At 35.2% G+C, this 16,909-nt stretch overlaps 1 long non-coding RNA gene across 1 annotated transcript in view; it reads left to right on the forward strand.

Moving 5' to 3' along the window:
- Positions 1–15,912, forward strand: part of LOC131039139 (uncharacterized) — a 63,915-nt gene extending 48,003 nt beyond the window's left edge. Inside the window, exon 6 of the long non-coding RNA XR_009104607.2 lies at positions 15,368–15,912. This is a non-coding gene — a long non-coding RNA (uncharacterized LOC131039139). The remainder of the gene's footprint in view (positions 1–15,367) is intronic.
- Positions 15,913–16,909: the final 997 nt, after the last annotated feature.

Consider the following 16,909-nt stretch of genomic DNA (forward strand, 5'->3'; position numbering starts at 1 on the left):
CAGGGAGACAGATTCTTGAATCCATCATCACTGTTCATGAAAACATCCATTCACTTTTGGAGGCAAAGTCTCAAGGCTTTCTACTAAAATTGGATATTGCTAAGGCTTATGATAGGGTGGATTGGTACTTCTTAAAAAAGTTCTTCATGCTTTTGTTTTCTCTGGTAAGTTCATCAATTTGATTTGACTGTTTATATCCACCACTTCAACTGCAGTTATTGTTAATGGATCACCCTCCCATTTTTGTAGAACCTCGAGGGGACTAAGGGAGGGTGATGCTATATGGCCTATTTTGTTCACTATAATGGTAGAAAGTTTGGGAAGATTCATTCATAAAAAGGTGGTGGAAGGATCTCTGAAGGGCCTCAAGTCATCCTCTACCAATTCGGTCTTCTCTCATCAATAATTTGTTGATGATACCATTCTAATGGGAAGCTCATTTGTTGGGGAAGCCAGAGTCATTAGATCGATTCTCTACCTTTATGAAAAGGCTTCTGGATAGATGGTTAATAGAACCAAGAGTTTTATCTACTTCATTAATACTCCTGAGAAACGTCAAATGAAGATTGCTAACATTCTTGGTTGCCTCATAGTAAAGCTCCCCTCTACTTACCTAGGTCTCCCTTTGGGATCTAAACCATCTAATTCCTTTTGGCTATATTTAATTGATCTATTTAATAGGAAGTTGTTTAGGTGGAAAGGAACCCTGTTGAGTCAGGTTGGTAAAATTCAGTTGCTGAAAGATACACTTTAGAACCTCCCAGTGTATACCCTCAGTTTGTTCAAGATTCCCTCTAAATTTGATGAAATTGTTGATAAAATTTAGAAAAGATTCCTTTGGTCTGGGGTTGAGGAAAAGAAAATAATCCCTCTAGTTTCCTGGGAGAATGTTTGCAAGCCAAGGAGATATGGTGGATTGGGAATTAGAAGCATTAAAACTTTTATCAATGCTCTTTTGGCTAAACGGGTCTTGAGATCTTATGACTGTAGAAGGGAATGGAACACCTTATGGCACAATAAATATCTCTCTAATATTCATTCTTTGTAGGATTTTTTTAGTTCTTCTCATATCCTCGTTGGGTCTCATCTTTGGAACAATATCCTCAAGGCTAGGGAAGTGGCTAGCTGGGGAGCCTATTGGAAGTAGGGAATGGCAAAAGATTCTGATTTTGGGATGATTGCTGGATCAGGAATCACTCACTTGCTTCTGATCCTTAATTGGGATCTTTAAGGGATCTGTGTGTTGCATCTTTTGGCTTAATGGTGGTTGACTATTGGAAGGAGGGTAAGTGGGTGAATCTTTCTTTTGTCAATCCTTCTTTTACTCTTTTGCAACTTTCCCTAAATTCTATTGGTTTGGAGGATGGTGTGGAAGATGAGCTTATTTGAAAATTCACTCCTAATGGGAAGTTTTCTATTGCTTCTATGGATTTTTGTAATGAACCCCATGTTTCTTGGTGCTCTAAGGTGTGGATCAAGGATCTCTCTCCTAAGGTCAATTTATTTTTTTGGCTTCTCTTTGTTAATAAAATCTTAACTACAGACAATCTTGTTAAGAGATGCTTTTCTATCCCAAATAGATGCTACTTGTGTATGAGGGATGCTGAATTTGTTGATCATCTATTTTTACACTTCTCTTACACTTCTGAGATTTGGAGTCTAGTGCTTCAGAAATGGGGTCTTTGTTGGACTCTTCCAGGGGCCATAAAGGAGTTCGTTCACTAATGGAACCCACCCTCAAGAAATGTTCTCCTGAAGAAGCTATGGTCCTTTGTGTTTCCTCACATGGCGTGAGGTTTATGGAAAGAACGTAATAATCGTATCTTCAAGAATATCCATTTCCCTCCTAATATTGTCTTTAAGAAATTTTCTAGAGCCATCTCTGATAATCTCTCGACTGTTAGGTCCAATATTCTTTTTCAAAGTGGAATCCTTAAAGAGTATGAAGCCAATGTTGTCAAGGATTGGGATTTTGGTTATCTTCTTCATTTAGTCAAACCTAAGGTCAATCCTAGGGACAAAATTAGTTGGAACTTTCCACCCCAAGGATAGGTGAAAATCAATTTTGATGGTGCGGCTAGAGGGAACCTTAGTCAAGCTGGTTGTGGAGGGGTGATACGAGATCACTATGGCAACTTCATTTATGCTATTGCTCTCCCTCTTGGAAAACAAACTAATAATGTTGCAGAAGCTATAGGAGCCTATCACAACTTAAAACTTGCTAAATAGAACAAATTTAAGCTTGTTTGGGTCGAGGGGGACTCAAAGAATATTATCAACTACCTAAAGGGCAAATCTACTCTGGCTTGGAATGTTGATATATGGATGAAGAAGGCAAAATATATTATTAAAACCTTTGATAGATGCATTATTGTTTATGTATACAGACAAGACAATGTGGTGGCCGAATTCCTTAGAAAAAGAGGAGTGACATGTAAAGATCAGCTTAGTTGGACTCGTGGTGACATGTTGGACTCAAAATTTGCTATGCATTTGTTCCACGAGAAAAGTTAGGTGAGTAAATTTAATGATAACTTGTGCCATAATGACTCTAAGTGTTTCTAGATTTATTGATACCTTCCTTTTTGAGATAGGTGGCCAGAGAGGCCATGAGAATCGATGTGAACTTATTTCGCATGCTTTGTGGGTGATTTTAAACATTTTCTGGAGTCTTACTTTCACTCTAAAAATTCTTTGCAAAGAGTGTTATAGAGAGAAAGATAGAATGGGTGGTATGAGAAAAATAATTGAGCCACCTAGCTATGTGCAGTTGAAGAATGAAAAGAATCTATGGCAGATTTAGGAGAAAGGGGAGTTCACACCCTACATTGAGAGGCTACAAGGGTTCAATCAGGATGTCATAAACTATTTTTCTCATAACTAGAAGGATGGAATGATTGTTCTCCATGGTCGAAAGGTCCTAGTTGATGAAACCCTTATTGGATAGGTCACAGGGTTATTTATGGATGGTATGAAGTATTATAGAGATAGAGTGTATACTGAGCAAGCTGTGCAAAATTTCCCCAAGGAGGCAGAGCGGGCCAAAATTGTTAAAAATACATCCAGTTGCTATGACATTGCGGTCATTAAGTCTTTTTGGCAGAAGCTTCTTAAGGTAATAATGAATTACCTTACTTTGGATGGTCATTATACTAGGGTGTATGGTCACCACTTTGTCATATTGAATCATTTACGCCATGGTGTGAAGATGTCTTTCCCTTTCTATCTCATGTCTTCTCTAAGGGTTAATTTTAGTGACCACTGCAAGAACCCTTCCAAGTTTCCCATCTTGCACGAAGCCTACTAGTCCTTATTGATGCCCATTTCTGTGCTCTTCCTCCCCCTGATGATTATATCCACATTGTTTTTGAGAATGATGAGACTAGTGTGGGTGACTGTGACAATGAAGCCTCTAGGTATGGGTTTGAAAATAATTCCCCTCCCTTGAAAAAAACTAAAATTAAAAAACCCTCGAGTTCAAAACCTAAAGTGAGGAAGGGTATCAAAGGGCATAAGAATATTGTTATGTCCTCCTCCTCTACTTCTACTGAGAATGGCTCCCCCTCTTCTAGTGAGAAGGCAAAAGATGGTAAGGACCCTGAATGCCCTAATGTCCCGACCTCTCCTTCTTCCAATAAGGAGACTGGTAATTTGGGCACGGTTGGTATTGAAGACCTTCGTCCCAAAAGTATTGAGCTTAACGATAAGAGGGAGGATTGTGATAATGTGTTGGGCATGGCTCATGAACATGATATTGACACTTTCAGCATGCTCAAATGGTTGTTCCATGAACTTAAGGAGATAAGAATCAACCAAAGAGCCCTCAGAAGAAAATGGAAGCGATCCCTACCAATTCTACTCAAGGTAATCAAAATAATGAGGGGGATTGGATTGAGGCTGAGAAGAAGTCAGTTATGGACTGCATCAAGAAGACGGGTGAAGGGGTTGGTCAACTGAAGAAAAGGCTAAAGGATCACATTACCCATGTTGAGGAAGGCTATAACAAGATCCATGATACCCTCAAAACTATTATTGCAAGCAGTCAAAAAATTATTAAACAATCTATGGTTGTTATGAATACTATGGTGAGTAGTTTGGAGTAGCCAGATAGGGTTGTTGTTGTTATTGGGGATGATGATGAGGCAGCTCATGGTGTGGAAGGACACTGCAAAAGGAACCGTGGAAATATGAAGAAAAAGGTGGCTATTCAGAATGTGGATTAAAAAGCTATGAAGAGTATTGCTGATACAATGAATGTCCTTGAGGTTGAGGTCGTTGAGACCCGCGAAAGCCTTATGTAATTGGGTATGTGTTGTTTTTTGTTTTCTGGTTGCTGACTCTATCTATGTCTGGGTTAGGTCTCCTTGTTGTCTTTTTGTGCTCGACTGGGCTTTTGATGTCTCTTTGGATGTTGTTTCTTATGCTTATCCATGCACCCCAATTTATTTTGGATTCTAATATTTGATTCTATACCCCTTCAAAATATGTTTTTGCCTTAATCCAAAACAATAGATAAATAAACATTAAATCTCAAATAAATAAATAAATAATAATTAAAAAATAAATATCAAATAAACAACAAACCAATAAATACCAATTTAAACAATAAATCGATCAAATAATAATTAATCAGATTAAACTATAGTAATGGTCCACCAATTAAATTAATCACTAATAAACTATATAAATCAAAAATTAGTAAACTATATAATCACACATTATTTAATTAGATGAACTAATGAACACTTGCATACTCACAAACACCAAAAGGACCACAACTCATTGATTGACATGGTGAATCATGCCAAGACATTGATGACTCAAGGTAGACATCTTAAACCTAGAGTATGTGAAGGTAATTCATGCCATCTCCAATAACTTTCCATTGGGATTTAAAAACACGCTTAGACCTATGGATCCAAGTGGAGTCGATGTTTGGTACCTACAAATCTTGCAACCATAAAGCCATGATACAACATATATAATATATCATAGACAAGCAACTAATATAGAATTACAAGGACACAACTTGCTCACAATGAGTGATGTGGCATCGTCCCAATGATGAAGACAGTTATACAACAATAAAACATATCATATAGTCAGCTCATCATATGTAACCATGAAGTAGGGTTAGTATATCCATAATGACATCAAATCTGTGATCAATATAATCCAACAACATAGAAATGCATATAAGATCCATCAAGCATATGTCCATCATATCTCATAATCAATAATAAGAAGTGTCATCATCATAATAATCCAAGATATGTCAATCATCCCTCAGAGCCATCATATAACATATGTCCATATAAAATATCTAACATTATAAACATAGCATCTACGATATGAATAGAGTTGTAAGCAATCATCAAGTATCGATAATATGTCTAAATAGGTCTATTGATACATAATTCAAAATATAATCTAGGGAGGGACACTACATAATACCAACACTTGATAGAAAAGGAAAAGCTCAACCATTACTAGTAGAACACTAGTTTCTGGATCAAAGGACCTCTTTAAAATTATTCCTGTAATGCATACATACCTCACTTCTTAACATCACATACATACCTGACTTCCATTTTTTCTCCATGTCACATACATCTGGTCCTAATTGGATCATAGGGTTTGAAATCAATGACAACATTCATACAAGTCTATAATATGACTCCCTACAAGGAGTGGTTTTTAACTTACATAGCTTATGATGGAGGAGATGTTTTTCTTTGTTAAAATAATATTAAGTGGATTGTTGGTAAGATTATTCACAATCATGTTTTAGTAATGTATGGATATACATTACTAGTAATATTTTGCATATTATAGGACTTGTGAGAAACTTACTTTCAGAATCTATGTTTAATTATTGTAGTGTGTTGGACTAGAGATTGTAACAGTAGCATTATTATGACAACTTTCTAGAGGCAACTAACAATAAAGTTGATGCTTCTTATGCTCTTTTTCTTGAGGTTGGTATATTGTTAAATATGTAGAACACAAGATGCCACTGAGAGGGGGGGTGAATTAGTGGTTTTCAAAATCCTTAACCTTTTGACCCTAAGTGTGTGTACTGGTTAGCAGATCTGACACAAGGTGAATATACCAGTGAGATAAGGAGAAGACTAAAATACAAGCACACACAAAAGGCACATCACATAACACCGGATATACGAGGAAAACCAAACATGGGAAAAACCTCGGTGAGAAATGCTGCTGGAGTCTACTGCTCCAATCCAACCTCACAATAAACAACTGTATTAAAATGTTAAGGGAACCAACCCAAGGAGAACCAACCTAAGGAGCACCAACCTCTACACCGAGCACCAACTCAGCGATTACAATAATTGTAAACAATACAATAGTAATAACCTGATTACAAATGAGTTTTGTAACCTCTGCATATAATCTCTTCACTAGTTCACCTTTTCTTTGTTCTTTATAGGTTCTCTGCTCACTCATACCCACTACCACTTGTCACCATCGGTACTCTTCACTCTTCCAATTTTGTTCACTTTGCCAGTTTTGTTCACTGTACCAGTTCTGATTCCTCTTCTGCTTAGTCTCTGCCTCACCTGACCTCCCCTGATTCTCACTTTTCACTGCTTCACACTTTGTTGCCTCCTTGCCAGTTGGAACACTATCGGTCCACTTGATGGCTACAATATTTAATATCTTACTAGTTACTTTTGCCTCACCAGTTTAACCCTTTGTTAAACCCTCTTATCGGTTTACCTTCCAACACTCAGTCACTAAGATATTCAACAACTTACTCTCTGACTGATCCACGAGCATGCTCTGCTTCTTCTCTATCCAGTCTGCAACATCAAATCATTTGGTAGCCTCAATCAATTTTAATCTTTTGCCTACCTATTTATGCATCAGTCTTCCAACCAAAACATAACTTCAAACTTGGCATGCTAGGGTTTCCTTCACCAACCATGAGGTGAATGAGATCAGTTAGGATCTCATCTCTGATTCACAACCTATCACAAACCAGACGAAACTTCCATATCTCTTTTCTTCCAATACATGTTCACTATATTTAGCAAACACGACAAACTAATCACTGACTTGCTTCTGTCAATCACAATAAATGATCTCTTTGTTTCCTATTCTAAATCAGATCTGCAACTGGATGTCCTTCATCGACCACTGCATCCCTTTGATTTTTAGTATACATCAAGCCACAAATCTCTGCAACACACCTGTGATTTTTGGGGTTGACATTAAATACAGACTCAATCGACAACTACCTCACCGACTCACACTTCACCGACCACTGCACATTTGAAACCTGGAGTCCATGTGTCTTCTTTGTCGACATCCACCTCAAATCCCTATGTTAGTTTAGACATGGTCACCAACCGTAACACACAACTGGGGTATACTACTGATTCATCTCATCTTGGTGGTTATACACTAACCGGTCAACCTTCAAACCATGTAGTCACCTATTCTGTCGGTGGGATCATATCAGCTCGATCACCGACTTTGTCAATCACAATATGTACCTAGAGTGGGTCACCATGCATAAATTCATCTGATGAGAGCTCTTCACTTTGTATCTCTTTCTTGCTTGCTAGTTGTGCTGCTTACCAATTGATAATGCATCTGCTTGCATACCGATGATTTGCCATCAAACTTCAACTGTCTTGCATCAACCTACATCTGCATTCTAGTTGACATCAAAAACTCAAATTAGATCCATGTATGCAAGTGCTAATCTTTTCCTTCTCCTTCATTAGCTCGGATCTCACCTCATCCGGTTTGTCAAAGTGGCAAACTCATCACTTCTTATTCTTCCTCTTCTGTCCCGGTAGCTCATCTTGCCTTCTGTTGTTGATCTGGTGCATATCTCAGAATTCATACACCTAAAGATCTTTATGTTTCACTTAGGTCATCTGGTATAGGCCTTCAATCACTTGCCTTTAACTTCTTAGTCTTATCCCAGAAGGGTTAGATGCATTACATGCATGATGTGAGATAAGATAAGTATTACCACTTACCAGTAGAAGTGGATCTTTGTTACTTGCTGACAACCATCTGATAGAAACTAGTTGCCAATACATTGTTTTCTCTACTTCCGGTATGTAATGCCCTGCTAGGAAACCCCGAAGGGATTAAGCCATAACACAAGAATAGAGTGCAATAAATTTTTTTAAAAAAAAAGTTAAACACATCATTAAGATACAACAAGATACCAAAGTTCAGATTACATAGCAGAAGATATCAACTAACACCTACAGAGTTTCCCAACGTGATTACTTAATTACACATTTCACTTAACACACTAATAAATCCAATAAGTTGATTATCTTATAACGAGATAATTCTTACACAAGGATAATTTCTTTTAGAAGATGGAAATATAAATCACAAGCAAAGATTCATCCATTAAGATCTATTCATAATCTTCATTCAAGCTTTTCATTAAAATATAAGCCATGCATCTAATATTCTAACACACTAGAATTTCATCATAAACATATGAGATCTTCCATGCACACTTAATTTCCTTAATAATGATTGAATATAATCCATTATTCTAAGCTACATTCTTTCATATTCCAATTTACTGCATTCAAGAAAGGATTGGATATAAGCATTTAAAGTTAATTCCATCTTATCCACTTATACATTCTAACATAAGCTATTCATACATGATAAAGTTGAATAAGGGAAACATAAGAGAATAAACATCACATAACACCCAGATGATCTCGGAGTTCACCCCTAAAGGGCTACATCTCTGGGTCTGCTCAACTGCAAGACCCCTCTTATAATTAATAAAGTTAAGAATACATGAGGTTCTCAATAATTTACAATCCGGCCATCAAGGCAAAACATAATCAATATACAAATGACCACATCGGTCAATTAATACATAAACGATCCTTGAAAAGGAAAGGATCCAGCTGAACATAATCAAAGCTAATACAAAGGTCCATTAGAGAACCCATAAAATTGAGTCATCACTATCCAAGGTCTAACATGAAACCAAGTACTCACAAGGGCATAGACAATAGGATGACCCACAAACGTGCTCCTATCAGACAATACAACAACACACTAGCGAATGTAGGGACAAGTGTCATCACACAAACTGGTATGGTTACCATGGTAGGTCTTCATAGGTTCCGGCCCCATACACTGGGTTACCCTAGCAACCTAATCCGAACCTCCGGCCCATCCAAGCTTCATGTGGACCCACACATCCTCTCGTGAAGACAAGGATGATGGTTTTCCATTTTAGGCCTTCTCACAGCATGTCAAGTCTGTGTTAGCACTTGTCCCATGTGTGAGGCACACTTATCTTACTTAGAGATTACATTCTAATCTACTGTTAGGTTATCACTTATTAGACTCACTTTCGATGGGTTACCCAACAACCACTTTGGGCGCGGCCCCCAATCGAAAGCCACTTTCCCATACGACACTAGACTATACTCAAACGAACTCAAAACCAAGGAATACACATGGTCAGACGAACAGAGTTCAAAAAGGAGGGAACAACCATCTAGTCAAACATGACTCAAAAGAGGTACACTTACTGACGGTACTCTAACCAGAGACCTGACCAACTATGGTCAACCACGAATCATCATTCGACACCCATATAAAGGATATGAACAATACAATATCACAACAAATAACAGTAAACTCAAGACCGAGGACAAAAACAGGTACCCAAATCAACCATACGACAAGGTCCAATCAAACAAAGCAAGGCTTGCCATTACTGAAGCAAAAGAGAATACAGAAATTAAACTCGCATAGGCAATAACCAGAGGATACAATCTTTCTCCAAATTAATTTAGACATTAAATGTCAATCAAGTTTTCTAAATGATCTAAGTCAGATTGCAGTTATCCACCTCATCTAGGTACAGGTTGTTCTTGGTTTTCTAACTCACTGATGTTCATTTGCATCAAACATACATAAATACGCCACTAAGAGTTATTAATCCAATTTCACATGAATATAATTAAACAACCATTTAACCAACTAAATATGATATTTAATCTTCAATTAAAACATCATTGACATACTGGTTCAAAATAAATCCTACAAATTTGTCTTTTCCAGAACCAATTTACACTATACAGATCAAGGAAATATACCTATTTAAGGAAGCCAAATAAAGAAAATCCATTCCCAGATTAACAGATTGTTTCCTTGAGCATATAAAGAAAATTACTAAAATTAACTATTAATTAATGAATATATTTATTAATCCACGATTAATTAAATATAACAAATTAATAATTAATACGAAAGTAACAAATTAAGTATTTAATTACCAAAATATGCATTAATAATAAGATAAGATTTGAATATTAATTATTGTATATTTAACATTATACAATCAATTAATAACAAATTATACTTGAATTATTAATTAATGCTAATATTTATTTATAATTAAAAAAACTTAATTAAAATATTAAACATAATTAAAAACTTAATTTAAAATTACATTTAATAATATTAAAATGTTATTATAAATTTTTTTTTAAATAAAAAAAATATTAAAAAAAACTTTTTAAAAACTACAAAAAAATGAGGGGGCAAAAAGGGGAGCCGGCCGACTGTGCCCTAGCCTCAGTAGCACTGCTGTGGTGGGCGCAGGACTTGCGGTTCCCTCGTGAGGGACGCAGCGCCCTGCGGCCACCGCGGGGGTCGCCGCTCCCTGTGGCCATCGCGGCGGGGTCGTAGTGTCTGTGGCCGCCGCGGGGGTTGTAGCACCGTCGGCTGTGGCCTGCGCGGGGTGGGGGGGGGGTGGAGGAGGAGGCGGGTAGAGCTTTGCTCCCCACCCTCCAAACCCCATAAAAATTTTGATTTAAGTTTTTAAAATTTTTTTTTTAAAACACAATAATACGATTTTAACTAAAAATCGATTTGCTATGAAGGGTTAAATTTTTGTTTTAGATTTTCTCCCCTAAAACAACAACCCCATACCATTTATTTATTTATTTATTTTTATTTTAAAAAAAAAAAACAGTCTCATATAGAGACTTAAAAATAAGAATTTCCAGCAAGCATAAGGTTTTACATATGGAGGAAATTGTTAAATAACCCTCCAAAATAACCAATTTTGGGACAAAGAGGAGCTCATTTTTCATACAAAATTACAAGCAATCAGCCAAACTTGACTAATTTTCACTACAATCTTTAATCTTAAGTAGTCAATGGAGAATCTGAAACCAAAATTTCAAGAACATTCAAATCCATTTTATTTTTAATATTTTAAACAATAACTAAATTGATACACAAATCCTACCTCAATAAGCATTCCTGGAAGGGATCTGATGGAAAGCCTCGACCTACAGCTCAAGAAATCCTTCTCCTTCCAAAACCCCCAAATTTCATCCAAAAATATCTTCCAAAAATATATTTTTCTCCAAAAAATTCAATCCCCAATATTTTCCAAAAGTCTAGGTTATATGGAAAAGTTTGACCAAAAATCTCATTTTTGGATTTAAAAGTTTTATTTAAAATAAATCACAAAAATCTTTATTTTCCAACTATATCAATAAATTAAATTGCTTTTCAATTCAAAATTGATTTTCTCAATTAATTCAATTTAACCTTTCTATTTCCAAAATGCCAAGAAGATAAAATTAATTCTATTTCAATTAAAATTAAATCTTTCTTTTCTTAGGCATAAACATAATACATTTAATATTTAAGTTTAACCATTTAATTGAACTTGCTCCCAATTTAAATCGAGCAATTCAAATTAATGATAAATCACATAAAGAAATCCTGTTTAATTTAGTCCATTAATCTTTAATGCACAAACACATATTTAATCAAATTAAATACTAGGGACTAAATTACTCAATTTAACCATACACACCAAACACACAAACCAAGAAGATCAACCAGACAGACGACTCGCAAACCCAAACAAAAAGGGAATACTATGACAACTGACGATGCTCACTCGAGCATGACTATGGTCAACTAGGGTCTTACGACCACCTAATCCAACTCTAAGGATTAAAGAGGTACACTCAAACCTACAAATCCAGGTGAAGATGAACCTCGCACTCATGCGACGTGGTACCTGAAATCTCCTGCAGCCAAGAGTCATACATGCATACGTATATAAACTTAATGAAAGCATTAGCCCGATATTAATACCACGAAATAGGAACACTAAACAACTTGCATACAAACTAGTGCAAAAACTTTACTCCTAAAGTGCATTTCCAAAAAATGCCTTTTTCCCCAAAATTTCATTTTCCATTTAAATTAAAATTAAAATTTTCATTTCCAAAAAGTTAATGAGGGAGATATTTATTTTTCCAATTTCTATTTAATCTTTTAAAAAATGCATACACATGATTTAATTTCATAATTTAAAATAAAAATTAATCAAATTCCCTAATTTAATGACCTAAACCAATTGATTTAACAATTTATAATACTAAGGGGTCCCAATTAATTTTAATCCCTTTTAAATATGCAAATAAAACACATTAACTACTAAAACACTTTAAGATTTAATAGTTAATTTCACAAACGCATAACACGCAACTCAAGTAAACCAAATAAACACATGACCTCCATACCAGACATAGGGAACTGACGGATGATTGAAAATGCTCACTATTGAGCTTGGCTAGGTTTAAAATGTAGGACCTTACAACTATCTCCTCCACTTCCATCGAGTCAATAAAGTACACTTAGACCTTTGAAGACAAAGGGAAAGACGATACCTCGTACCTACACAGTACTTGTACCTATAATTCCCTGCATCAACGAACCACATATGCATATATATACAACCATAGGAAACACGCTGGTGAAGGAGAATCACAACGTTCCCTGTCTCATCGGAGTGAGTGAAGGAAAATCATCTCCTCGCACCCCATACACTTACAAACATGAAACATGTATAGAACACATCACACATATAAAATAAGTGTCAGTCCATGTTAGTAATCCAATAAAATAACATTTAAATATCAATGAGGAAATACTGCATGAACAATATACATTGCGACTCAAATTAAAGCATAACACATCATAGCATAATTTCTGAGTAAAATATCATAATATAATGTATCCACTAATATCCACTAAAAATGTCAACTAAAGTCAAATATGAATCTAAAAAGTCAGATCGAGGGAGGGGTACTACAGATCAAGACTATTATTGTTAGGGGAATATAGTATCCAAGAGTCTCCTACCCTACCACAACTTTATAGAAATGTTAAACCTAAAATAGACTTAAAAAAATATTATAATCAAACTATATGACAAGTTTAAGGAGTTCTTGAAAACTCTGGGAAAATTCTTATTCATAACTATTGAATATTTGAAGAACTTAGTTAACAAAATAATAACTAAATTATAGGAGGAATAAAATAAGTTAATCAAGCATTGAGCATAGGCATATGACCACTAACTAATGAAATGTTGTTTATTAATAGAAGGACAAAGAGAAGTTATGAAGAGTCACAACCCCTAGAATAGGACCCATCCTCCTCAAGGACTAAAAAATAGAGAGCTGTGTTAGAGAAATCATTAAAACAAGAAGAAGATAAGAAATAAGAGTAATAAGAAAATAACAAAGAATAGAGAAAAGTAGGTAGAGAGAAGGACATCCCTTGGATTGATATATTGGCAGAAGAATATCTTGACATAAAATTTGAAAGAGACTAGGGTAGAGAAACAAAGCCTCAAAGTAACATAAAGAAGGAGACAAAACCGACAACATCAAAACTGGTATCCAAAACTAAGATGACATACAATCCTAGAAAGAGTTCATAAACAATGGAGATAGAAATAAAGATCCTTGTATTTGAGACCGACACCAATGAAGTACTTGAACATGTTTTTCTTTTGGAATCAATATGGGAGAAACTAGAAAAAAACTTAGACAAAAATGATTGTGCTCTTGAGTTCATTGATTCCTTTGTAGTGACTACTTTGATATTGATTATTCCTTGAAACCCTTCATATTGTTATCAGACCATTGTTACTTTTTATATGCATATCTCTTTCAAACAAATATTTACAGGTTTTGTTGCTTGTATAATGTGATTTGATCCCTAATCTTGATATAGACCTTTTGTTGTTTGACTATCTATGAGCTCATAATAGTGAAAAGCTTATTTAGTACTATTTCTTTATGATATTCTTGTGATTACCTTAAAGCCTTTTTTCATCATAGTTTTGATGAATACTTGGTCTAATGTATACTACCTTACTAACTTTAAGATCTCACTGTCACTTATGTTAAAGAGAATATCATGACAAAAGACAAATATCATGAAGACTTTAAACTCATACAAAATCAATTCTTAAAACTCTAGATAACTAATGGTTACCTGGGACTCTTCCTCCATGTACATATGAATGTATAGCTATGATGTTGTACTTACATTGTACCTTCACTTTTCCTCATGAATCTCAAGTCTTTCGCCCACTTCTTCTTATTGTTTGACTTCCTTCAAAACTAGAAATATGGGCATGATATGCATAAAATATTGATGCCAAAAACTCTAATTGAAGGTTGGAATACTTCTAGCTGCCATGGAAATGGCCTAGAATGAAGGAAAACAACCCAAGAACTAGGGTTCATTCAATAAAACTAAAGTGCTCTTTTCTAAATCCATGTGAGAAAACATCCAACTCAAGTCAAACTTGAGTTTATTGAAAAGTGTGCTTGAATGTATCAAAATTTCCCTTCAAGACATAGTTTGAGAACCACGAGATCCTTCACAAAAAGGCCATCTTCAAATTTTGTAATAAATAAAATGAATAATTACGCCCATTTTTTGATATTTCAAACAAACCCAAACTATGACTTAACTGAAATAAAACTTAACCCTTTATACCTAATACTTCAATAAATAACTCAAACTTTATTCATATTTTAAGACATAAGGGTGTTTCTTACTCAAGATTTGAAACCCTCAAAATGCCTCAATAATATGCAATTATGGCATAAGGCCAAAATTGAATAACACTAACTTTAAGGTATATCAAATGAATGTCATGTTAGTATTTCTTGAATGGGGACCTTGAAGAAGAAGTATACATTGAACAACCAAATGAGTTCAATGTTGGTATTTTGGATGTGTTGCACTGGTTTTGTCATTAATTTTAACACTTGTCAACACCTATCAGCACTTGGAGATCTTTGGTTATGTTCATCGGCATGTTTAGTGACTTATGCATAGTCACCAGTATCTGGTTCACTGGTAGGTTATATTGTTCACCGACACTAAGGATGACTTGGAGATTACTTGGTTATGTCAAAGAAATTGTTTGGACATTTTGTTTTGGTGATTTGGTTATTGGTCTAATCGAGTTTGCATATTTGTTGTTACCTACAAATAGGTCTAGGTTATGGACCGACAAGCATTATCTATTCCAGATCAGCACATGATGTTATGAAGATGATTTGTTATTATTGTTATTATTTGTAATTGATTTTATTGTAATATTCTTAGTGAGCCAACCTACACATTTGGTCTTAGGTTTTGGTATATATGTAAGATCTCATTTGTGAGATTGATATGGGAATGTAATAAGTGGTAGAGCATAAGGTATTTTGGTATTTGTGAATATAAGAAGAGATATACATGCATACATCATTTAAAGATTCAAGGAAGGTTTGAAGAAGGCAAATCAGAGCTTAACCGGTATTGAATCCAACATATGAAGATGCTATTTTAAGAAGTACATTATCATTGGATTTAACTATCCAATTGTAGTCAGTGTGACTCCCATTTTGTGATTCAGCAGTGAGCTCTAGGCAGTTGGCCTTTCTACATGTACAGACCCCATATTGTACACACATACTATCTACAGTAGTATCATTTGATTGTGGGTAAGGTTTCCCATTGTGGTTTTTCCCTTTACAGGGTTTCCACGTACAAATATCTATGTCATGTGTTGTGGATGTTATTTGTCTTTTTATTTGATGCATTAAACTTTACCGGTATTGCAATTAATTATTAAACTGTTAACCGGCACAAAGTTTTGTTTACCGGTATTATGCATTAAGTTTGGTTAAGTTATATTTGGGTTGAAATTAATAGACAATTGATTCACCCCCCTCCCCCCATGTCAGTTTCCTTTGTGTCCTAACATTCAAGTTGTCAAAAGATTTAGATATGGTTTGCAGACTAAAAAGGCACTTTATGGACTCAAGAAAGCTCCTTGGGCTTGGTGTGCAAGGTTGGATAAGTATTTGTTGTAGTAAAATTTTAAAAAGGTACTACAAATATCAATCTTTATTTCAAAGTTGAAGGTGATAAATTATTGGTTGTTGTTGTGTATCTTGATGATATCATATTTGGAGGAGATGATGATGTATGTAGGATGTGTTGGCATTTTTTATGATGTTGTTGTGATTGTCATTGACGGACACACACTTGCTTTGAGATCACTTTTGGTATGTATGAGTTATGCTCAACCGGTATTTGTTCCAACTGGTATTATGTATTATAGTCTTTAGACTATCGGTGTTTTGTAGAAAGTTTACTGATCTCAAGCGGTATGTAGACCTCAAGTGGTTCGAGGATCCCAAAGCAATACGAAGGAACAAAGCTGTTGTTATCATTTTTCCCAAACTTCATTTTAACAAACCGGTAATCGGTAAAATATGCGAACTGATAATAGGTAAATGTATGAACTGGTATTACTCTGTGATGAGTTACCAACCAATATTATTTTTGTGATGACTTACCATCCACTGACACTTTGGCAGTGATTTTGTGTCGTGTTACCAAATGTGTCTAGATGCAATGAACCTAGGAACCTGCAATGTAATCCTATTGGCCTGACATAAAATCAGATTCCTTTTTTAAGGACATCATGTCTAGGGTTTTATGGGTGGTTAGTGTTTTTGGTGGTTGATGAGGCTTTTGTATATGA

The sequence above is a fragment of the Cryptomeria japonica genome, chromosome 6, assembly GCF_030272615.1.
Source record: "Cryptomeria japonica chromosome 6, Sugi_1.0, whole genome shotgun sequence".
NCBI classification, from domain to species: Eukaryota; Viridiplantae; Streptophyta; class Pinopsida; order Cupressales; family Cupressaceae; genus Cryptomeria; species Cryptomeria japonica.